This window comes from Lithobates pipiens, unplaced genomic scaffold (genome assembly GCF_037356315.1).
Source record: "Lithobates pipiens isolate NorthernLeopardFrog02 unplaced genomic scaffold, aLitPip1_a1.2 Scaffold_13, whole genome shotgun sequence".
NCBI classification, from domain to species: domain Eukaryota; kingdom Metazoa; phylum Chordata; class Amphibia; order Anura; family Ranidae; genus Lithobates; species Lithobates pipiens.
In genome coordinates, this window is record NW_027507718.1 from 180,280,817 (window position 1) to 180,305,648 (window position 24,832).

Genomic DNA, 24,832 nt, shown 5'->3' on the forward strand with positions numbered 1-24,832 from the left:
TGGAGGACTTTTGGTGGATAGTAAATAAATACTCTGCTGATCCGTGATTCCCGAGCAGAATGCAGTATGCGGCCAGACAGCATGGCTCCCCCTCTTGCTTGGGGGGGATATGTTGCTCTGCCAGATGTTACCTTTTTATTTTGTCTGTAATGCATCTTGCTTCATTCAGTGAGGTTTTTAGATTGTACAGATTGCAGCTGGGATGTCTTTGAGTTCCACAGCAGCTTGCGGTGGAATGGAGGTACCTGCATGTTTGCTATTGGGGTGGGGGACTGGCTGTACACTGTGCAGTTCTCCTTTTGGCTTTCCCTGTAGGGTTACCAAAACCATGTAGGGTGAGCTCAAACATAAACCCACTTAACCACTTCAGCCCTGAAAGGTTTTACCCCCTTCCTGACCTGAGCACTTTTGTAAAATTTGGCACTACGCTGCTTTAACTGATAATTGTGTGGTCATGCAATGCTGTACCCAAACAAAATTTACGTCTTTTTTTTCCCCACACAAATAGCTTTCTTATATTTTCTACTTTTTATTAAAAAAATAAATAATAAAATCAAATTTAGTCATACATTTAGGCCAAAAACCATTCAGCCTCATGTCTTGGGTAAAAAATAATAAAAAATCAGTAAGCGTGTATTGATTTGCACAAAAGTTATAGCATCTACAAACTGTGATATTTTTATGGAATTTGCTGAGAGATGTTGAGTATTTTGCAGATTTGAAAATTTGAGAAAAAAAAATTACCTTTTTTCTTTCTTCATTTTCAGAAACAAATGAGAGCTGCAAAATACTCACCATACCTCTTAGCAAATACATTGGGGTGTCTACTTTCCAAAATGGGGTAATTTGGGGGGGTTGTGCTATCTTGACATTTCAGGGCCTCCTAAACTGTGATGGGTAGGAGTAAAATCCAAATTTTATGCCCTTAGAAAGCCTGAAGGCGGTGATTGGTTTCAGGGTCCTGTACACGGCTAGAATGCCAAAAAGTCTCACATGTGGTATCCCCGTACTCAGGAGAAGTAGCAGAATGTATTTTGGGGTGTAATTCCACATATGCCCATGGAATGTTTGAACAGTATATCATTTGGTGACAACTCTTGTTAAAAAAAAAAAAAAAAAAAAAAAATTTAGTTTTCCCAAAAGTTGTGGCAAAATATTCCATGGCATCAACATGCCTATCGGCAAATAGCTCGTGGTGTCTACTTTCCAAAAAGGGGTAATTTTGGATGGGGGAGGGGGGGAGGGGTTGAACTGTCCTGGTATTTTATGCACAACATTAGAAGCTTATGCCACACATCACCAACTCTTCTAACCACTTGAAGACGAAGCCCTTTCTGACACTTTTTGTTTACATGAGAAAATAATAATAATTTTTTTTTTTGCTAGAAAATTACTTAGAACCCCCAAACATTATATATTTTTTTTAAAGCAAAGGCCCTACAGATTAACATGGATGTTGCAATTTTCTTTTCACACGGTATTTGCGCAGCAATTTTTCAAATGGTTTTTCGCTTTCCCCAGAAAATAGAAAATTGCACTTTTTTTGAATTTGAATGCACTAAAACACACTATATTGCCCAAATGTTTGGTAAAAAATACGGGTGTTTTTCATTATTTTACACGGTTAGTTACATTTTTTTTTTTTTAATCACTGAGAATTTAAATATCCCCTATGATAGCCATAATTAGTGATGGGTACACACTTTAAACAGTAAAGTATAAAAGAATTACATACCTGCAAAGGTAAATTAGAACGTTGCAGTTGGCAAATGCAGTGAAACAGAGCAGAGCAATAAAACGACAACTATTTTTGGCTTTTTTATGTTTATAATTAAAAAAAGTTTTTAACTGTAAGTGCCCGTTCACACAGGGGCGACGCGACTTGCAGCGCGACTCACAGACGCGACCTGCACACGACTTCAGCGGCGACTTGCAAAATGACTTCTGTATAGAAGTCAATGCAAGTCGCCTAAAGTCGCCCCGAAAATACTACAGGAACCTTTTTCTAAGTCGGAGCGACTTGAGTCGCTCCTATTAGAACGGTTCCATAGTACAGAACGGAGCGCGACTTGTCAGGCGGCTAAGTCGCCTGACAAGTCGCGGTAGTGTGAACGGGCACTTAAGGTTCCAGATTTGGGTCTCTAAGAATGCGATGGCATCGTTGGAGACTCTGTGAAAGTGTGTCCTATGACTGCGCAGTGCTGTATCCTACGCTAATACTCCACTAGTGTGTGGTAGCGTTGGAAACATTCACCGATGCAGAGACTAGGTTGATTAGGACAGGAGAGACAATAAAAGCATGTCATGCCTGTATTTGTGTTTCCTACAGACACAACATCTTCCTTTATTTATTTTTTTTAGGTGTTCTTTGGCCTGAGGTACCATGGAGGACTTCTGGGAAGTGCCTCTCATGCAGCTGGGTCACTGCATTTGCATTGGGAAGTTGGGCCACTGCACCATCTGGAAACAGAAGGGCTGTAATGATCCCTTCCTGGAATTTAGGGAAGGATACAGTTCATCCTGACACTTTGTATAGCACATAAGCATTCAACAGAGCCAATTGAAATGGGTATACAGACACTTTTCTTTTTTTTTTTTTGTACCAGCATCTGGCCTTGTGGGCAATTGGGTGCGGTGCCAACAACTGGCCGTTGAGGTCCACTCCTCCCATATATACCGTATATACTCGAGTATAAGCCGAGATTTTCAGCCTCTTTTTTGAGGCTGAAAGTGCCCCCCTCGGCTTATACTCGAGTCATCGCTGTCTGCCCGCTCGATCAGCGTGTCGAGCAGACAGACAGCGGCCATTCTATTCAAAAGCCGCGCCTCCGGCTCCGCCTTCGCCTGTGATAGGCGGAACACTGAATTTCCCAGCAGCCTGTGTTCCGCCTATCACGGACATCGTATCATCCTCGTACTACGGACGAGGATGATACGACGTCTGTGATAGGCGGAACACAGGCTGCTGGGAAATTCAGTGTTCCGCCTATCACAGGCGAAGGCGGCGGCGCAGCTTTTGAATTTTACAATGGCCGCCGACGAAGAGGGCACAGGACGGAGGCAAGGCAAGGCACGGCACGGCACGGGACGGGACGGGGGCAAGGCAAGGCACGACACGGGACGGATGCAAGGCAAGGCACGGCACGGGACGGAGGCAAGGAGGCAAGGCACGGGACGGAGGCTCGGGACAAAGGTAGGCTGGACACACACACACACACACACACACACACACACACACACACACACACACACACACACACGGATGGAGACACACACAGGGATGGATGGATGGATGGATGGAGACACACACACACACAGGGATGGATGGATGGATGGATGGAGACACACACACACAGGGATGGATGGATGGATGGAGACACACACACACAGGGATGGATGGATGGATGGATGGAGACACACACACACAGGGATGGATGGATGGATGGACACACACACACACAGGGATGGATGGACGGACACACAGGGATGGACGGACACACAGGGATGGACGGACACACAGGGATGGACGGACACACAGGGATGGACGGACACACAGGGATGGACGGACACACACACAGGGATGGACAGGCATGTCTCACCCTCGGCTTATACACGAGTCAATAAGTTTGCCAGTTTTTTTGGGGGTAAATTGGGGGCCTCGGCTTATATTCGGGTCGGCCTATACTCGAGTATATACGGTAGGTTGTATTTGTAGACACAGGTTTCTCCAACATCAGTCGCCGTTTGAATTTGGACAGTCGTATCTTCGTGAAGGGAGGACAGAACAAAAACATTTTTACCATCTCTCCACTTCACAGCTAGCAAATTTATTACACTTCAAGCAAGCAGGCTCTCTCCCCCAGTCTAAGTCCGAATTCTACAAGCTGCTATGGTAAGCCCCAGCGATTAGATTGCATGGTGCCACATGCGCCAATTACATAATTAAACAAGTGACTAAAAAGTGGCACACTCGTGTAATAATTGTCCACATACAAGTGGTACCTCTTTACGAATAAGGGTGGCACCAAGTCCCACACAATCTTGCCAGTGCTGCCTATGTACTTTGGGCAGTTCTCGGGCTCCACGTGAATATCTTTTCCCTAGTAAAACATAAAACTATATGTATAGCCTGTTACCCCGTCACAGAGCTTATACAACTTGACCTCATATCTAGCACGCTTGCTGGGAAGATACTGTTTGAAAGACAAGCTGACAGAAAATTTAGAGACTCATCAACGCCGCCAACTTGCTCGGGAGTAAACAAGGCTGCAAATTGTTGGTTGAGGTGGTTTACGAGGGGCCGAATTTTGTAGAGCCAATCAAATTCAGGGTCACCTCGAGGGCGACAGTTGTCATTAAAATGCATGAACCGTAAGATCTGCTTGTATCGTGTCCTAGCCATGGATGCAGAGAACATGGGCATATGATCAATTGGGTCAGTGGACCAATATGACTGCAACTCTCTTTTTAAACTATGCCCATGAGGAGGGATAGGCCCAGAAAGGTCTTCATTTTGGAAACCGTACTAGGTTTCCATTCTCTGGCAAGGGTCAACTAGGGATTAGTGGCGATAAATTGACCAGCATACAAATTGCTTTGGTCCACAATAGATCTATAGAGGTCTCCTGTGAAAAACAGCGACTAAAAATTAAGTAAGGTGAAATCAACTGTTTCCACCTGAATTCCAGATTGGCCAGTGAATTGGCAAATACAGCGGGAAGAGCACTATGGGCCTGTGTTTGTCTTCTGGGTGGCTGCGGGAGACTACTTGTGCTAGACACCGCACCAGCTTATGGGACTCGCCATGTTTCTATAGCACTGATTGCTGTATATATATTTTTTTCTTATAGCAAAATGTAAACTTTTTTTTTTTTTCGCTCCTTTTTGTTTATAGCGCAAAAAATAAATGCAGGGGTGATCAAATATCACCAAAAGAAAGCTATTTGTAGGAAAAAAGGACATCATTTTTCTTTGGCAGCCACATCGCATAACTGAGCAATTGTCAGTTAAAGCGACGCAGTGCCAAGTCGCAAAAAGTGCTCTGGTCTTTGGCCAGCAAAATGGTCTGGGGCTTAACTGGTTAAATATAATTTTTGTGAATTTTCAAACAGAACTGTACTATATTATGTATGGCAGACTCCCTTGTCATAGGCAGGTGGCTTGATAAAGACACTTATGCTAGCCATACAAAAACAATTTTAAGAACGTTTGTTTGATTTTCTAATCATTAGTGGGGCCAAATCAACTTTAGTTTTCAACCACAGTGATGGAAAAAATTGAAGGAGCAGAATAGAGAACTTCTTGGCCAAAGGAATTTTTAGTCGGTGTATGCGGTTTTCTTTTATAAATTGCATTCAATTTAAAACTGAATGTTAAAAGCAAGAGTAAATTTCAAATGTTCTTTCAGCTAATGTACAAAGAGATATATATATATATATATATATATATATATATATATATATTTTTTTTTTATGTATATTCCCGTGTGAAAATTGATACATGTATGGCCAGCATAAGGTTTAGTTCATACCTATGCAGTTTGCTTTTGATCTGTTTCTGCAGTGCTTTTTGCTGTGCATGTTTGCAATGATTGCTACTATAAGTGGTTCAATTATACAGTGAAAGTAATATATATCATACATTTTATATAATTTTTAATCACTTACAGATCGCCCGCTGCAGTTTTACGGCGGGTGTTTGAAGGAGGATATCCAGCTGCCATAACCCCGGTATCCTCTTCAGCGGGCGGTCTGCTACAAGATAAAAGTGATCTCTGCAGCGGATACGACGCAAGATCACTTTTATCGGTGGTGGGGGAGGGACCCCCTCCCACCACGATCTGGTGCCCTCTGCCGCTTAATGGAGCCATCGGCAGCGGCGGAGGCGATTGCGTCCTGTCAGTTATAGAGACAAGTGAAGGGAAGATGGCCCCCACCCATCTCCATACAATTGCAGGTAGTAAGACGTCAAAACGTCACTTCTGCCCACAGCTCTTAGCCATTTTTTTTTTTTTTTTTTTTAACCACCTTCAGACCGGACCATTTTGCTGGCTTAAGACCAGACCACTTTTTGCAATTCGCCACTGCGTCGCTTTAACTGACAACTGTGTGGTCGTGCGACGTGGCTCCCAAACAAAATTGACGTCCTTTTTTTTTCCCCCCACAAGTAGAGCTTTCTTTTGATGGTGTTTGATCACCCCTGCGATTTTTTTATTTATTTATTTTTTTTTTATTTATTTTTTTTGCGCTATAAACAAAAATAGAGCGACAATTTTGAGAAAAACGCATCTTTTTTTGTTATAATAAATATCCCCCAAAAATATATATTAAATTTTGTTTTCCCTCAGTTTAGGCTGATACGCATTCTACTACATATTTTTGGTAAAAAAAAATCTCCATAAGTGATTGGTTTGCGCAAAAGTTATAGCGTTTACAAAATAGGGGATAGTTTTTTGGCATTTTTATTAATCATTTTTTTATTTACTAGTAATGGCGGCGATCAGCGATTTTTTTTATTTAATTTTTTTTGACACATTTATGGGACCATTGTCATTTATACAGCAATCAATGCTATACAAATGCACGGATTCCTGTGTAAATGACACTGGCAGTGTAGGGGTTAAGTGTTCCTAGGGGCGTGTTACTAACTGTGGGGGGCTGGGCTTTGTGTTAGGTAACATTGATCTCATGGAGCAGAGATCAGTGTCATTTGTTAAGCAGAAAGGGGAGATGCTGTTTACAACGGCCCGTGAGATGATCGCGGGTATCCCCGCGGCGATAGTCGCCGCGCGCTGGTCGGGTACTGGTTAATTACAATTTTTTTTTATTTTTCATTTTAGTCTAAATAGGAGATCTGAGGACTTTTTGACCTCAGATCTCATATTTAAGAGGTCCTGCCATGCTTTTTTCTATTACAAGGGATGTTTACATTAATCAATAATTCTAGCCCTATACCTCCTCTGTAACTTAAGACATGCAACCTGTAGAATTTTTTTTAAACTTCGCCTCTGGAGATTTTTATGGGTAAAACTGTCACCATTCCACTTTGTCGCGCAATTTTGAAGCGTGACATGTTCGGTGTCAATTTACTCAGTGTAACATTTATCTTTCACAATATAAAAACAAATTGGGCTAATTTTACTGTTGTCTTTATTTATTTTTATTAAAATTTGAAATTTGAATTTTTATTTTTTTCAAAAAAAGTGTGAGACAGCTTCGCAAATGCAGTGTGAAAAAAAAAGTATTGCATTGAATGCCATTTTTATTCTCTAGGGCAGTGATGGCGAACCTTGGCACCCCAGATGTTTTGGAACTACATTTCCCATGATGCTTCACTACAGTGTAGAGTGCCAGAGCATCATGGGAAATGTAGTTCCAAAACATCTGGGGTGCCAAGGTTCGCCATCACTGCTCTAGGGTGTTAGAAAAAAAAACAATTTATAATGTTTAGGGGTTCTAAGTAATTTTCTGGCAAAAAAAAACAACTTTTAAACATGTAAGTACCAAAATCTCAAAACGAGCCTGGTCCTTAAAGCGGGACTGTACTGTGGAAAAAAATATTGAAAGCCAGCAGCTACAAATACTACAGCTGCTGACTTTTAATAAATGGACACTCACCTGTCCCGGGGTCCAGCGATGCCAAGGCCGATCAATCTCTCGGCTGCTGCCGCCACCATTCTAGGTGAGGGAATCAGGAAGTGAAGCGAATCGGCTTCACTTCCCGGTTCCCTACTGCGCATGCGCGGGTCGCGCAGCACAATAGGAATTGTCCGCGCTGTCTCTGGGACCCGTGTGTGTGGTGTGAAAGGGGTCTAACTGTCAGTTAAAATAACGCAGTGTCATATCATGAAGGGGGGGTAAATCTTCCCGAAGGCCAAGTGGTTAAGAGATCACACAAGAAATGCAGGACTTTGGCCTGAGCCTTTCAACAAGTAAACTTTTCTGATCCATTAATTTGTGTGTGTATAATTCATTTTGGGCTATTGAGCTTCGTAGACAAGCTTTTTCAACATGTAGGAAATAAGCCAAGAGCTCCGGCCACTGACTAGCCAAGACTACAAAATAATTTACTACTGAAACTTTTTTAAGTCCTGTAATTAAAGCAAATGTGCTTTCTAGCTGCAAATTTGTCAAATTTTATCTAGTACAGCTTGGAGCTTGCAAGCTGTTTCCACCGCTAGATGTAGTCCAGGTTCAGAGGACAGATTTGAGGAAACAACACGGCCAGCGAGCCAATGATAGGAGAGAGGGCGGGTTGTCCCGCAGCTGTGTGTGAATGGACCCAGAACCACAGCTCTGGGGGCACTTGGCAGGAGTGAGGGGCTAGGAGCTCCAGCAGAGACCCGAGAAGAAGAGAATCGGGGCTGCTCTGTGAAAAACCAACTGAACAGAGCAGGTAAGTGACGTGTTTTTAAAAACAAAAACAGCCTTCAATATCGATTTAAGCTGGCCTTTAACCGCTTTGCACCCGCCCTATAGCCGAAAGACGTCTACAGAGCGGACGCCATCTGCCGGGAGGCCATTCCTGGACGTCCTCCTGTTTACTTTCGCAATGCGCGCTCCCGGGAGCGTGCATCGGGGAAGTTCTGTGCTGGCCGTGTCCCTCGGATCGGCCTATCCAATGAGAGATGATCTCCTATGTAAACATATGAGATCATCTCTCAGCGCCGCTCTCCCTTCTCACACAGACAGCGTGCGAGAAGGGAGAGATGAATGGCTGCAGTGGCCGTAAGTGGAAAAAAAAGTAAAAGTGCCATCCTGACAGGTGGCACCGATGACAAATAGCACTGGGGACAGGTGGCACTATCTGTCCCCGGTGCCACCTGTTAGTGCTATCTGTCCCCGGTGCCACCTGTTAGTGCTATCTGTCCCCGGTGCCACCTATTAGTGCTATCTGTCCCCGGTGCCACCTGTTAGTGCTATCTGTCCCCGGTGCCACCTGTTAGTGCTATCTGTCCCCGGTGCCACCTGTTAGTGCTATCTGTCCCCGGTGCCACCTGTTAGTGCTATCTGTCCCCGGTGCCACCTGTTAGTGCTATCTGTCCCCGGTGCCACCTGTTAGTGCTATCTGTCCCCGGTGCCACGCGTCAGTGTCCTGGTGCTCCAGAGCCTTCAAAAGTGTAATAGGTAGTCAACAAGTTAGATGTGTAATTTATGCTCCTAGAACACCTGATGGCGCTCCCTGCATGTTGGGCCTCTCTATGTGGCCAGGCTGTGAAAAAGTCCCACACATGTGGTATTGTAATACTCAGGAGGAGTAGCAGAATTGTTTTGGGGTATTATTTGTGGTATACACATGCCATGTGAGAGAAATAACCTATTACAATGACAATTTTGTGGAAAAAATAAATAAAAAATAAAACTTAATTTTGCCAAGAATTGTGGGAAAAAATGACAACATCAAAAAGCTCACCACGCCTCTTACTAAATACCTTGGAATGTCTACTTTCCAAAAAGGGGTCATTTGGGGGTATTTGTACTTTCCTGGCTTTTTCGGGTCACAAGAAATTAGATAGTCCACCAGTACATCAGATGTGATCAGTTTTGTGCGATTTGAACCACAGCTTGTAGACTCTGTAACTTTCACAAAGACCAAATAATATCCACTAATTTGGGTTATTTTTACCAAAGATATGTAGCAGTATAAATTGTGGCAAAATTTATGAAGAAAAATTAATAATTTGCATAATTTTGTCACAGAAACAAAGAAATATGCGTTTTTTTTTTTTCAAAATTTTCGGTCTTTTTTCATTTATAGCGCAAAAAATAAAAACCGCAGAGGTGAACAAATACCACCAAAAGAAAGCTCTATTTGTGGGAAAAAAGGACAAAAAAATTCATTTGGGTACAGTGTTGCATGACTGAGTAATTGTCATTCAAAGTGTGAGAGCACCGAAATCTGAAAATTCTCTGGGCAGGAAGGGTGTTTAAGTGCCCAGTAAGCAAGTGGTTAATGGTTAGGCTCTATACGCACTGGTCTTTCTCTTGGGAGTAAAACACTTACATAGAGCATTTATTTATTTATTTTATTTTTTTGTACAAAGTCTAGACGAGTTTAGAAGAGTTTTCGTGTTTTTTTTTTTTTTTTCTGCCAGTAAGCTCCAATCAAACACGAACCAGAGGGTTTTTTTTTTCCTGCCTCTAAATGTTGAGCTCAAAATATGCCTGTAAAAGTCCTTAAGTGCATGAACACATAGGATAACATTGAGCTGCTTCTACAGGCAGAACACAAAACTCCTCCTCTAGAAGCAGTGTTTTTTTAAGCCGGTGTGCATGGAGCCTTAGAGTATTTTCACACGGGCAATCCACTGTAAATTCTGCTTTGCTCAGCGGGGGATTGATCCGCAGCAGGCTCGCTGTCCTCTGGGGAGATCAGATGAAAACGGACCGCCTGTCTGTTTTCATCCAATCCGTCAGGTGAATGGAAATCAGGGCCTCCGTCCGTCTGGATTTCACGGATCGGATGGCGGCAGGTGACGGCGGACAAGTCACCGCTGACATCCTCTGCTCCATAGGGCTCAATGGAGCGCTCTATCGGGTCCACCTGAAAAACTGACATGCAAATCTCATGAATCTATATTATATTTATAATAGAAAACATATCAAATGTTTAAACTGAGAAAATGTATAGTTTTAAGGAAAAGAAAAAAAATATTATTGATGGCAGCAACACGTCTCAAAAAAAGTTGGATAGAGCACCAACAAAGGGTTGGAAGAACATTTTGCAACTAATTAGGGTAATTGGCAACAAGTAAGTAACATGGTTAAGTATAAAAAGAACATCTTGGTGAGTCAGTGTCTCAGAAGTAAAGATAGGCAGGGGTTCACCAGTCTGAAAAACTGTCTTTAAATTGTCAAACCGTTTCAGAATAATGTTCCTTAATGTAAAATTGCAAAAACTTCAATATAGTCATCTACAGTACATAATATCAAAAGATTTTGAGAATCTGAAAAAAACCTGCAAGGGGCAAGACTGAAACACAGTATTGGATGCCCATGGTCTTTGGGTCCTCAGATGACACTACATTTAAAAACGGGCACGATTCTCCGACAGACATTACTGCATGGACTTGAAATCCTTCTAAAAATTAGTCTGTGAATACAGTTTGCTGTGCCATCAAAAATTTCAAGGAAAAGCGATTCATAGAAAGAAGGTATAGCTGAACATGATCCAGAAACGCTTCTGTCTTCTCATTTAGGCCCCTTTCACACTGGGGCGGTGCTGGCGTCGGCGGTAAAGTGCCGCTATTTTTAGCGCCGCTTTACTGTTGTTTTAGCAGCGGTATTCGGCCGCTAGCGGGGCTGTTTTACCCCCTGAAAGCACCATACTAATGATCCGAAAATTGTCAGATCATTCGTTCTGACAAAATTTTACTTCCCATTTTCGTATCGTGTGTGTGTACGGGCCTTAAGCCCTATATCGGGCAAGAATGGGACAAAATTCCAGCAACGGGTCTCCTCAGTTCCCACATTTAGAGTGTTGTTAAGAGGAGTTGCTGCACCATGGTAAACATTGCTCGATCCCTTTTTTTTGAGACTTCTTCCTGCCATAAATTTCAAAATTACCTCTGCCCCCCCCCCCCCTTTTTTTTCTTCTTTAAAATGGTACATTTTCTCAGTTTAAACATTTGATACGTTTCTCTATTGTGAATAAAATATACATTTGAGATTTGTATTCAATTTTTATGCAGATTTTACTCGGCTTCCCAACTTATTTGGAATTGCATTTGTATATCAAAGCTAAAATTCTTACATTGCTTCTACATAACTGACAATTTAAAAGAGAAGTTTTTTTTTTTTTTTTCCCCTGTTTTTACTTACTCACAGGTTTGCTTACTTGCTCCGTTCTCACAAATCCCTGAGCGGAGAGCTGCTGACTGTCAATCAGCAACTCTCCTCTGCTCCTCCACACTCATTGGAGTGCTTAGCTGTGGAGAGGCAGGGAGCAGTCAGGTCAGGCTCTCCGCTGAAAACGAGTCACTGGAGTGCAAACGCATGGCAGTTCTGTGACCCATAGGAGAAGCCCCGCCAAACGAGCTAGGGCTGGACTTTTCCTTTAACCACTTCAGCCCCGGACCAATTAACAGCCTAAGGACCAGAGGTCTTTTTACAATTTCGCACTGCACTGCTTTAACTGGTAAATGCGCGGTCATGCAATGTTGTATCCAAAAGAAATTTGCGTCCTTTTCTTCCCACAAATAGAGCTTTCTCTTGATGGTATTTGATTGCCTCTGCGATTTTTACTTTTTGCGATATAAATGGAAAAAGACCGAAAATTTTGAGGAAAAAAAAGATTTTCTACTTTTTTGTTATAAGGAAAAATTTGAATAAACTCAATTTTAGTCATACATTTAGGGCAAAATTTATTCAGCCACATGTCTTTAGTAAAAAAAAATTCAATAAGCGTATATTTATTGGTTTGCGCAAAAGTTATAGCGTCTACAAACTAGAGTACATTTTCTGGTATTTACACAGCTTTTAATTTATGACTGCCTATCTCATTTCTTAAGGTGCTAAAATGGCAGGGCAGTACAAACCCCCCCACAAATGACCCCATTTCGGAAAGTAGACACCCCAAGGAAATTGCTGAGGGGCATGTTGAGCCCATTGAATATTTTTTTTTTTGTCCCAAGTGATTGAATAATGAAACAAAAAAAAAAAAGTTTACAAAAAGTTGTCACTAAATGATATATTGCTCACACATGCCATAGTTATATGTGGAATTGCACCCCAAAATATATTCTGCTGCTTCTCCTGAGTACGGGGATACCACATATGTGGGACTTTTTGGGAGTCTAACCGCATACGGCACCCCGAAAACCAATCACTGCAGGATTTCTAAGGGTGCAAATTTTTGATTTCACTCCTCACTACCTATCACAGTTTCGAAGGCCAAAATAGCAGAAACCCCCCCCCCCCCCCCCAAATGACCCCATTTTGGAAAGTAGACACCCCAAGCTATTTACTGAGAGGCATGTTGAGTCCATGAAATATTTTATATTTTGCCACAAGTTGCAGGAATATAAAAAAAAAAAATTTTTTTGCACAAAGTTGTCACTAAATGATATATTGCTCACACATGCTATGGGCATAAGTGAAATTACACCCCAAAATAAATTCTGCTGCTTCTCCCGAATACGGGGATACCACATGTGGGGGACTTTTTGGGAGCCTAGCCATGTACGGGACCCTGAAAACCAAGCACTGCCTTCCGGATTTAAATATAAAACGCTACAAAAAAAACTGTTAGCGATCAGGCCTGACTCTGCGAACGCTGCAGTTATGTGTTTAGTGTTTTTGTAAGTGACAGTGATCGATCGATACTGCACTTGTGGGGGCTGGGCGGAGGGGCAAAACGCAGGTGCCAGCAGGTATCTGGGCTGATCCCGCTAACAATGCGTTTTTTGGAACCCTAAACTGCTGGGGACGCTAGTATAGATCTGATCAGATGAGATATTGATCTGTTTAGAATCTATACCACTACGGGAGGTTTATGCTTTGCGCGTGGGTGTTGGCGGTACTGGCACTAACCTAGCACTGCCTGGGGCGAAGCAGACTGAGACCCTAAAACCTAATTGATATCACCCGCCGGGTGATCAGGGGGTTAAACCTTTATTGGGTAATAAATGGCGGGTGCCCTGATGCTATAAAAAGCAAACTAACCAGAGTCACCCGTAACACTTATACGGTGATCACTGGTGAAAGGGTTAACTAGGGGCAATCAAGGGGTTAAAATCTTTATTAGGTAGTGAATGGGGGTCCCTGGCGCTATATAAAAACCTGACGGGGAACCTAAATAACTGGCTAACCAGCGTCACCAGTGGCACTTATACGGTGATTGCTGGTGAAAGGGTTAACTAGGGGCAATCGGGGAGTTAAAACCATTATTGGGTAGTATATGGGGGTACCTAACGCTATAAAAACCTGGCGGTGAACCTAAAAAAATAACTAGCTACCTAGCAGCACTAGTGACACTAATGCAGCGATCAGAAAAATTATCGCTTAGTGACACTGGCAAAAGGGGGTGAAAAGGTGAACTCTAGGGGCAATTAGGGGGTTAAACCTTTATTGGGGGGTGGTAGGGGGCTACCCTGGACCTAACACTAAGGCTGCTTTCACACTGGGGCGAGAGCAGCGTCGGCGGTAAAGCGCCGCTATTTTTAGCGGCGCTTTACCGTCGTTTTAGCGGCGGTGCGCGGGCGCTAGCGGGGTGGTTTTAACCCCCGCTAGCGGCCGAAAAGGGGTTAAACCCGCCCGCAAAGCGCCGCTGCAGCGGCGCTTTGCCGGCGGTATTGCCGCGGTGTCCCATTGATTTCAATTGGTAGCAGCGGTATAGGAGCGGTGAATACACCGCTCCTTCACCGCTGCAAAGATGCGGCTGGCAGGACTTTTTTCACCGTCCTGCCAGCGCATCGCTCCAGTGTGAAAGCCCTCCGGCTTTCACACTGGAGTTAAAGGGGCTGGTTTTTTTCAGGCGTTACACAGGCGCTATTTTTAGCGCTGTAACGCCTGAATACCGCCCCAGTGTGAAAGCAGCCTAACTGCCCTGACAGTTTTTACTTTTACAACTGACACTGAATGCAGTGATCAGAAAATAAATGATCACTGCAATCAGTGACACTGTGACTGGGGGGGGGGGGAGGGGGGGTTTGTGTACCTGTGTGTGCGCCTACATGTCAGTGTAGTGTTGGTGCACACTTACTTTCACTCTTCTCCTCGTAGTCCGGTCAAAAAGACCACCCCGAGGAGAATTACATCACTTCCTCCCTGCCTGTGTTTACTATACACAGCGGGGGGAAGCTTCCCATTCGCCAGGAGCGATCGAGAGGGGATGGCCAGAAACCAACGGCCATCCCCTCATCCCGGATCGCTCCTGAAGCGAAATGGACCGCCGCATCCAGTGGGAGGGGGTCCGATTGGACCCCCCACCCTCTGGAAGGCGAGCACGTACATGTACGTGCTTGTGCCTGTGCATGCCATTGTGATGATGTACATTGGCATGCGGCGGTCCTTAAGTGGTTAAGGGCAGTTTAGATTTTACACTGTGTTCCAACTTTTATTTGAATTGGGGTTGTATTTTATAGTTAAAGCTTTGATATTTTGGTATCTCTTCTATAGTGGGCAAAAAGTTTTTTGATGTAAATCTGTGTAATGAGTGGCATAATTTATAGTTGCCTAGTTATGGTTCTATCAAGGCTCTGTTAGCCTTGTGTGGTTTGTTTTATGACACGGTGAACAAGGGTTGAGTTTGTAAAGTTGTAGGTTTTTTATGCGATTGCCTTGAAAGGTTGTCTAGGTGTCTGGTAAAAGTAAATTGTGTTTGATGTGGCTAACATGACTAGGGGGAGTTCCTGTGGTCTGAGTTGATGCAAATACTTTTTCCTGCGATAGGATTGGCATGAAGTTCTGCATTGTGCAGGGCAGAGCGGGTGCTTTTTTTTTTTTTTTTTTTTTTTTTTTTTTTCATAGCCAACATAAATGTTGACTTGGTTTCTGTTGAGCTAAAGCAGAACATTCTTTCTGTCCACCCTTCCTTTTTTTTTTTTTTCTTTCATGCCTTCTGTCCTGTTTTTTCATGTTTCCCATCTGTCCTAAAAGATAAATCGCTTCGTTTTTATCACTGTGGGATCCTTTTTTCTGCCTTATTCACAACTGCTCTTGAACTCCCTGCTGTTTCCTCTCCAATGCCCAATAAAGTTGCAAGGTTAGCTTGCCACTTTTTACCACTAAACTTGACTCCATGTTCTGACTCTCCCACAAGATTCCCTTACTCCTCAGTCTTCCCCCGACAACTTGGTGCTCTATAGCTGGCCAGACCTCCTTTTATGGTGTAAATTGACATTGCTGGCTATTGTATTCTGACATCTTGTGGCTGCCAAAATACCCAAACAGCTTTTGCAATTGACAGGATTCAGCTGATATTGGGCTGACAATTTTCTGCAGAGCTTCTTCCTAAGAATGTTGGGTAGGAAGTTATCAACAGGGACACATTTTGAGCAGATTTCAGCTAGTTCATCTGTGTATGGCCAGCTTGACTTCTGGTCAATGTTTAGGGCCAGGTTCACATATGTGCGTCCACGGGTTCATGCCTAGGGGTCGGTGCGTGTCTGTTCTCTGGTTCAGGTCAGAATTTTTGCCTGAATTTGCACATGAACTGGGCCCAAATGCGCACACAGGACCCTTTTGCAATCCACTCCATGGCTGCTCCATTGAGAGCTGGTCACACTCTCCTGTCACACAAACATTTTTTTCACTCATGGTTTGTGTTTGGCCAAAGCCATTTATTATAAATCAACTGTATTTACTGTTTTTAAATCATAATGAAAACAGAAAGTACCCGAATGACCCTGATCAAAAGTTTACATACCCTGGTGATTTTTGCCTGATAACACTCAAGTTGACACAAAGGGGTTTGAATGGCTATGAAAGGTAACCATCCTCACCTGTGATATGTTTGCAGATTTTTGTTTGCAAAAGAATTGTCAAAGGATCTGCAGAAAAAGGTAGTTGAACTGTATAAAACAGGAAAAAGATATAAAGATATCCAAGGAATTGAAAATGCCAGTCAGGTAGACCAACTAATATTTCAGCCACAATTCCCAGGAATATTGTTCGGGATGCAATGAGAAACCCACAAATAACTGCAGATGAAATACAGGACTCTCTGAAAACATGTGGTGTGGCTGTTTCAAGATGCACAATAAGGAGGCACTTGAAAAAAGATGGGCTGCATGGTCAGGTCGCCAGAAGAAAGTCATTACTACGCAAATTCCACAAAGTATCCCGCTTACAATACAACAAATGGAGACAAGCCTCAAACCTTCTGGCACAGTCATTTGGAGTGATGATTCAAAAAATTTTGCTTTTTGGCCACGACCATAAACACTACATTTGGAGAGGAGTCCACAAGACCTATGATGAAAGGTACACCATTCCTACTGTGAAGCACTGAGGTGGATCGCTGATGTTTTGTGGATGTGAGCTACAAAGACACAGGAAATTTGATCCAAATTGATGGCAAGATGAATTGAGGAATATTTGCATTCATCAGCCAAGAAGTTGCACATGGGATGTACTTGGAAAGTCCAACATGACAATGATCCAAAACACAAGGCCAAGTCGACCTATCATTGGCTACAGCAGAATAAAGTGAAGGTTCTGGAGTGGCCATCTTTCTCCTGACTTCAATATCATTGAGCCACTCTGGGGAGATCTTAAATGTGCAGTTCATGCAAGACAGCCCAAGAATTTCCAGAAACTGGAGGCTTTTTGCCACAAGGAATGGGCAGGTTTACCATCTGAAAAGATAGTCACATCCACAAATGCCACAAAAAACTTCAAGCTGTCGTTTATGTTAAAGGGGACAATACACGGTATTAAGAACTGGGGTAAACTTTTTTGATCATGGTTATTTGGGTCGTTTTTGTTTTGATTTATGATTAAGAGTAAGCACAGTTGATTGGTAAATGGCTTCAGCCAAACACTAACCAGGAGTGACTTTTTTTTTTTTTTTTTTTTTTCATACGTCAGGGGACACAGAGCCATAGTAGTTACATAGTAGGTGAGGTTGAAAAAAAGACACAAGTCCATCAAGTCAACCTATGTGTGATTATATTTTAGTATTACATTGTATATCCCTGTATGTTGTGGTCGTTCAGGTGCTTATCTAATAGTTTCTTGAAACTATCAATGCCCCTCACTGAGACCACCTCCTGTGGAAGGGAATTCCACATCCTTGCCGCTCTTACAGTAAAGAACCCTCTACGTAGTTTAACCACTTGCTTACTGGGCACTTAAACCCCCCTCCTTCCCAGACCAATTTTCAGCTTTCAGCGCTGATGCACTTTGACAATTGCGCGGGCATACAACACTGTACCCAAATGAAATTTTTATCATTTTTTTTCCCCACAAATAGAGCTTTCTTTTGGTGGTATTTAATTACAGCTGGGAGTTTTATTTTTTGCTAAACAAAAAAAGATGCAAAAAATAAAATAAAAATAATGTTTAATAGTTTGGTCATTTTTCTCCTTCATTGAAGTGCGCTGATGAGGCGGCGCTGATAGGCTGCATTGGTGGGCACTGATGGTGGGCACGGAGGGGCGGCACTGGTGGGCACGGAGGGGCGGCACTGGTGGGCACGGATATGTGGCACTGGGGTGCAGCACCTTTGTTGAGGCAGATTGTGGGCACTGCTGGGTGGCACTGTGGGCACTGCTGGGTGGCACTGATGGGGGGCATTTATTTTTTGAGGTGGCACTGGCAAGGGGGCAGATGGGCACTGGCAGGGCTGGCCGTGATCGGCTCTATTTTTTTTCTCCTCGCGCTGTTAGCGCGAGGAGGAATAATAGCCGATTACCGGCTCCGTTGTATCACATGATCAGCTGTCATTGGCTGACAGCTGATCACGTGATGAGGGGTCGGGATCGACCCCTTGCTCGGATCAGTGATCAGACGAGTCTCATAGACTTGCTGATCATAGAGCGCGCCCCTCAGGGGGCGCGCAGGCCGCTCGTGCACGGGACGACGTCAATAGACGTAGTCCCGGCAAAGGAGGTCTGCGCTGTAGCAGTCATTCGGCTATAGCGCAGGTCTCAAGTGGTTAAGGTTAAATCTCTCCTCTTCTAATTTTAATGAGTGGCCACGAGTCTTTTTAAACTCCTTTTGCGAAAGTTTCATCCCTATTGTGTGGTCACTAGTACGGTATTTGTACATTGAAATCATATCGCCTCTCAAGCGTCTCTTCTCCAGAGAGAATAAGTTCAGTGCTCGCAACCTTTCCTAATAACTCATATCCTCCAGACCCTTTATTAGCTTTGTTGCCCTTCTTTGTACTCTCTCCATTTCCAGTACATCCTTCCTGTGGACTGGTGCCCAGTACTGGACAGCATATTCCAGATGCGGCCGGACCGCAGTCTTGTAGAGCGGGAGAATTACCGTTTTAATTGATTTAGTTGCTATGTGGGTTATAGGCCACCTTCAGGTGATGGACACTGGCACGCCCTAATACAAAAAGTGCACTCCCTATATAACTCCTCCTCACTACTGGGAGAACCTTAGTTTTTTTGCCAGTGTCTAGGTGTTGGTCACTGAGTAAAGATGAGCTGAGCTCCTCTGGAGCAATCCTTGCTTGGGCTAGCAATGCAGACGGATCCATTCAAGGTGTCTTTCTGGCTGAATTGACTGGTACCCGGGCCTTGTGTCCGAAGAAACAAGGTTTTTGCCTGTGATTGCTTCTCTTTTTTTCTCTTTTGAGAGCTGGACCCCGGAATCCAGTACTTTTTGATATTAAAGCCATAAAGTTTACTGCCAGTGTGCTATTGCAGGTCCAGGATTGTGGGTTTCCTTGAGGATCCCCAGCTCCTGAAGGTTTAACGGAACCCACTGTGAAGGGGCGAAGATTGGGTCTGTTGGTTTACCACAAAAAACCCTGCGGCAGGAAAGGTAAGGGGAGTTTTTCGAAGAAAGACATTTTTACAATTTTCTTATGAATTGTCTCCTTTAACCACTTTCAGCCCTGGAAGGTTTTACCCCTTTCCTGACCACTTTTTACAATTTGGCACTGCGTCTCTTTAACTGATAATTGTGCGGTCATGCAATGTTGTACCCAAATGACGTTTACGTCTTATTTTTTATTTTTTTTCCCCACAAATAGAGCTTTCTTTTGATATTTGATTGCCTCTGTGATTTTTTTTTTTTTTTTGGGATATAAACGGAAAAAGACTGAATTTTGAAAAAATATATTTTCTACTTTTTATTATAAGAAAAATCGAATAAACTCAATTTTAGTCATACATTTAGGCCAAAATTTATTCAGCCACATGTTTTTGTCAAAAAAAGTAAATAAGCGTATATTGGTTTGTGCAAAAGTTATAGCGTCTACAAACTAGGGTACATTTTCTGAAATTTACACAGCATTTAGTTTGACTGCTCATTTCTTGATGTGCTAAAATAGCAGGGCAGTACACCCCCCGCCTCTCCATAACCCCATTTTGGAAAGTAGACACCCCAAGAAAATTGCTGAGAGGCATGTTGAACCATTGAATATTTCATTTTATTTTTTTCCTCCCAAGTGACTGAATAATGACAAAAAATTGTTTTTACAAAAAGTTGTCACTAAATTATATATTGCTCACACATGCCATGGGCATATGGGGAATTACACCCCGAAATGCATTCTGCTGCTTCTTCTCAGTATGGGGATACTATGTGTGTGGGACCTTTTTTGGCAGCCTAGCCCTGTACGGAGCCCTGAAAGCAATCGCCGCCTTCAGGATTTCTAAGTGTGTAAATTTTTGTTTTCACCTATTAGTTTTGCTGTCCATAAAATGCCAAGATAGCACCCCCCCCCATTGACACCATTTTGTAAAGTAGACACCCCAAGCTATTAACTATTGTAATGTCCCATGTATCTTATGTCTGATATAAAAAAATTATATTTTTAACTAATGCAACACACACTCAAACTGAGAAACTAGGGGTGGGAGAAAACAAATCCTCTCAGGGGACTGTGGTGAGGCTGAGGACTCCTCTTCTGAGGTGCCAAATGTGGGAGAATCGGCTGGTTTCAATCTTAAGATTGGTGCAATTTCTTGTTGTATAGTCCGCTCCACATTTTATGCTCCCTGTTTGGGTTCGCTAAAGCCTCCTCAAACTGTGCATGCCTTTTCCTGTCCATTTATTGTTGGAAAAGCTTTTTTGTATCTGAGAGGATCTCTCAGATAAACATTTTTTTTTTTTTTTTTTACACTTTATCCTATGGTGTAAGAAATTCACTGAGTATACCAGCAATTAAAGCTGCTATATCCTCTTTTACTAAAAGCTTTTGTTTGGCACACAGTGCTCAAATGCTTAGGCATCCAACAGATAAAAAGGTTGGTATTCCTGTTAAAAAAAAAAAAAACTAACAAAAATAAAACGCTTTTCTCTCTGGCAGATTGAGCAGCCTGCGCTGTCAGTAATTGCTTAATCATTGTGAGACCAGTTTAAGAGGTGTTCAGGTATCCTGCTCAGTAGGCCCAGGATCTGGCAGCTTTGTTTGCAACAATTGCTTTGTGAGTTTCTATTGTAGAACCTCCACAAGGTCTTCATGCAGGTGCTTGCTTAGAAACTAGCCAAACACAAAACTGCTGAGATGCCTATGGCCACATTACCCTGAAAGTGCCTGATCTTGTCTGATCTCAGAGGCTAAGCAGGGTCAGGCCTGGTTAGTACCTCTATGGGAGACTGCCTGGGAATACCAGGTGCTATACACGGTTCTGTGCACATTAACGCAAACAGCTAAACTCGTGAGTGGGAGAACGCACGTCAATGGAGGATAAACTTCCTTTCACCTTGCAGAAGTTCTTGGCTAGTCTTCCTTTTGCGGTGAAACGGCTATTTGAGAATTCATCTGAAGAAATTCTAGTGGGAAAAGTACCCCTTTTGCCATTTTAAATAAAGGAGTAAATATTTTTTGCACCATGTGATTTCCCACACCTAAATATGTGCTGCATTTTCGGATGCATGGGGTGCCTTTTGTGCTAGGGGCATCGCCCTCCAGGCAGTCACAATGGCTTTCACTGTCGGGTTCAAAAGGTAATTCTCAGATTTAACCCCAGGGACAAAGGAGTTCTTGGGGGAGGAAACCTACAAGATACTGAAGCCTCCTCCATGAGGAGATGCCCCGCTCCCTCAATAGGAGAAATTCTTCTGCAGTTCTCAAGGATCTGACAGGAAAACGAATAGTGGACTTCCTCAATAGCTCCAAGGTACAAGCTGGCGTTCCAAGAGTTCCCGTATCCTAATTTTTCCTCTATCTGATCAGTAGTCTCCTTTCTACAAGGGGGAGAACTTCTGGCGTTGATCGACATCAAGGATGCTTATCTCCATGTGCTGATCTTCCCCGCTCACCAGAAATTTCTATGCTTTGAGGTAGAAAATCTTTATTTCCAGTTTGTAGCTCTACCTTTTCGGGCTAGCTACTGCACCTCGAGTGTTTGTAAAGATCCTGGCTCCTCCTATTAGCCAGGTTAAGGGCTCAAAGTATAACGATACTAGCCTACTTAGACGACCTACTCTTGATCAATCTATAGCCCGTTTAAACCAAAGTCTGGTCACCGCAATCAGCTACCTGGAATACTTTAGGTTGGATCCTCAACCTAGAAAATCCTCCATAAAACCATCAAGGAGATTGCAGTGCTTATGGCTGATCTTAGCTACAGTCCAAAAAAGGGTATTTTTGCCCCAGGAAAGAATCTGTTGCTTAAAGGAACTGATTTGGTTGGTCAAAACAAAGAAGAATCCTTCTATTCATCTTTGCATGAGTTTATTGGGAAAAATGGTGGCTTTTGTCGAGGCCGGTCCTCATGCACAGTTTCATTCAAGATTGCTGCAAAATGGTATCCTGTCAACTTGGAAGGTCCAAAGTCTGGACTGCCCGATGCGTTTATCCGCCAAAGTGCGTAGGAGCCTCAATTGGTTAATATCCAAAAGTCTTCAAAAAGAAAAATTCTTTCTATCAGTTACCTGGAAAGTGGTAACAGATGCCTTTTGGGCTGGGGAGCAGTCCTTGAAAAGCGTCTGTCCAAGGGAAGTGGTCCAAACCAGAGTTGACCTTGCCCATCAATATTCTAGAGATTCAGGCAGTACGCCTGGCCCTAAAGGCCTTTATGCTCAGACTATGGAATTATCCTGTCAGGATCCAGTCCAACAATGCCACAGCTGTGGCTTATGTCGATCACCAAGGGGCCATGAAGTTGTGTGGCTGAGAGGCGAGTCATATTTCGTCTTAGGCAAGAGATGTTTTTAGCAGTTTTCATTCCAGGAATGGGGAATTGGCAGGCGGACTACTTGAGTCGCCAACAATTGTTCCCAGGAGAATGGTCCCTTCACCCCGACGTCTTTCTGTCAATATGCCAAAAATGGGGAGTTCCGGATCTGTTTGCATCCAGGTTCAACAACATACAGGTTCGATAACTTTGAGTCAAGGACAAGGGATCCGATGGCATACACAACAGATGCCTCAGTGTTTCTATGGGATCAGTTTTCACTGATCTATGCGTTCCCTCCTGTTCTGCGTCTCCTATGCAGGATCAAGCAAGAGGTAAAGGAGGTGATTCTGGTGGCCCAGGAGATCTTGGTTTTCCGAGATCATAAGGATGGCGGTAGGGGACCTTTGGACCCTGCCCCTGAGGCCAGACCTTCTCTTGCAAGGTCCGGTGTTCCATCCTACCTTAAACACTAAAATTAACTGTTTGGCTATTGAGACCCACATTCTAAAGGACCGTGGGCTGTTAGCTTCAGTAGTTTCTACCTTGGTTAATGCTAGGAAGCCGGCCTCCAGAATCCATATATTTTAGAGTCTGGAAGGCATGTCTCCTGGTGTGAATCAAGGGGTTGGCACCCCAGGAAGTATATCATAGGTAGAATCCTTGAGTTCCTACAGATGGGATCAGTAATGAAGCTGGCCTTGAGCACTATCAAAAGTCAGGTGCCGACCTTATCTTTTTTCAATGACCACTTGCTTCACACGCTTTGATTCGTAACCTTATCCAGGGGTTAATGTGCATTGATCCCCCAGTTAAGTCACCCCTGAACCCTTGGGACTTGAATTTAGCCCTGTCGACTTTACAAAAACGGCCTTTTGAACCAATTCATGATATTCCCTTCCTCTTGCCAAGGGAATTCATTTTCTTGGTTGCCATATCTTCTGAAAGGAGAGTATCAGAGTTGGCTGCTCTTTCCTGTACAGAGCCATATTTGATTATTCATAAGGATAAGGTTGTATTGCGGCCTCATCCTAATTTACTACAGATAGTGGGTAGTGTCGGGTTTTAATTTAAACCAGGATATTGTTCTGCCTTAATTTTTTCCAGAACCTCGTTCTGTGGAAGAAAAGTCACTACATTCTCTTGATGTGGTGAGAGCAGTCAAGGTCTATTTAAAAGCGACTGCTCAGATTCGTAAAACAGATGTTTTTGTTTGTGTTGCCAGACGATCCTAAAAGAGGACAGGCAGCACCGAAAGCTACCATTTCTAAATAATTTGTCAAGTGATTGTTCAAGCTTAAGGTTTAAAGAGGAAAATTCCTCCTTTTTCATATTAAAGCGCACTCCACCAGGGCTGTTAGTGCTTCTTGGGCAGTGCATCACCAAGCCTCCATGGCTCAGATCTGCAAGGCCGCAATTTGGTCTTCAATCCATACATTTACCAAATTCTATCAAGTAGATGTAAAAGGTCATGAGGATATCGCCCTTGGGTGCAGTATACTGCAGTATAAGTCCTCTAGTCTCTTGGTGCCCTACTTTGTTGTGTCTCCCTCCCTTCAGTAGGCATTGCTATGGGACGGCCCACATAGCAACTACTATGGCTCTGTGTCCCCTGATGTATGAAAAGAAGATAGGATTTTTAAACGGTTTACCTGCAAAATCCTTTTTCTTTTCATACATCGGGGGACACAGAGGTCCCTCCCTTAGTATACACGTGTATTGCTTTGCTACAAAACCGAGGTACTCTCAGTAGTTGGGAGGGGTTATATAGGGAGTGCACTTTTTGTCTTGGGGCCTGCCAGTGCCCATCACCTGAAGGTGATGAAATCTATTTTTTGTTTTTATCATTCATATTCTCTGAAAAATGATCAAGAAATCATAAATTCTGCCAGGGTATGTAAACTTATGAGCACAACTGTATATGGGTGGGTGGATGTAAACGTATGCATGTCTGTTTTTACTAGGGGTGCACCGAATGGAAATTTTGCCGAATCTGAAAATGAAGGATGCACTAGGCTGAAAACTGATACTGAAAATGAGTTTTTAAAAAATATTTATATTTTTGTATACAATTGTATTCGACTTTTA

At 43.1% G+C, this 24,832-nt stretch overlaps 1 protein-coding gene and 1 pseudogene across 4 annotated transcripts in view; both read left to right on the forward strand.

Annotated features, from left to right (window-relative positions):
- The window catches only part of CRTC1 (CREB regulated transcription coactivator 1), a 286,165-nt gene that overhangs the window by 26,824 nt on the left and 234,509 nt on the right, over positions 1-24,832 (forward strand). The window lies entirely within an intron of this gene.
- Positions 21,132-21,250, forward strand: LOC143979495 (5S ribosomal RNA; annotated as a pseudogene).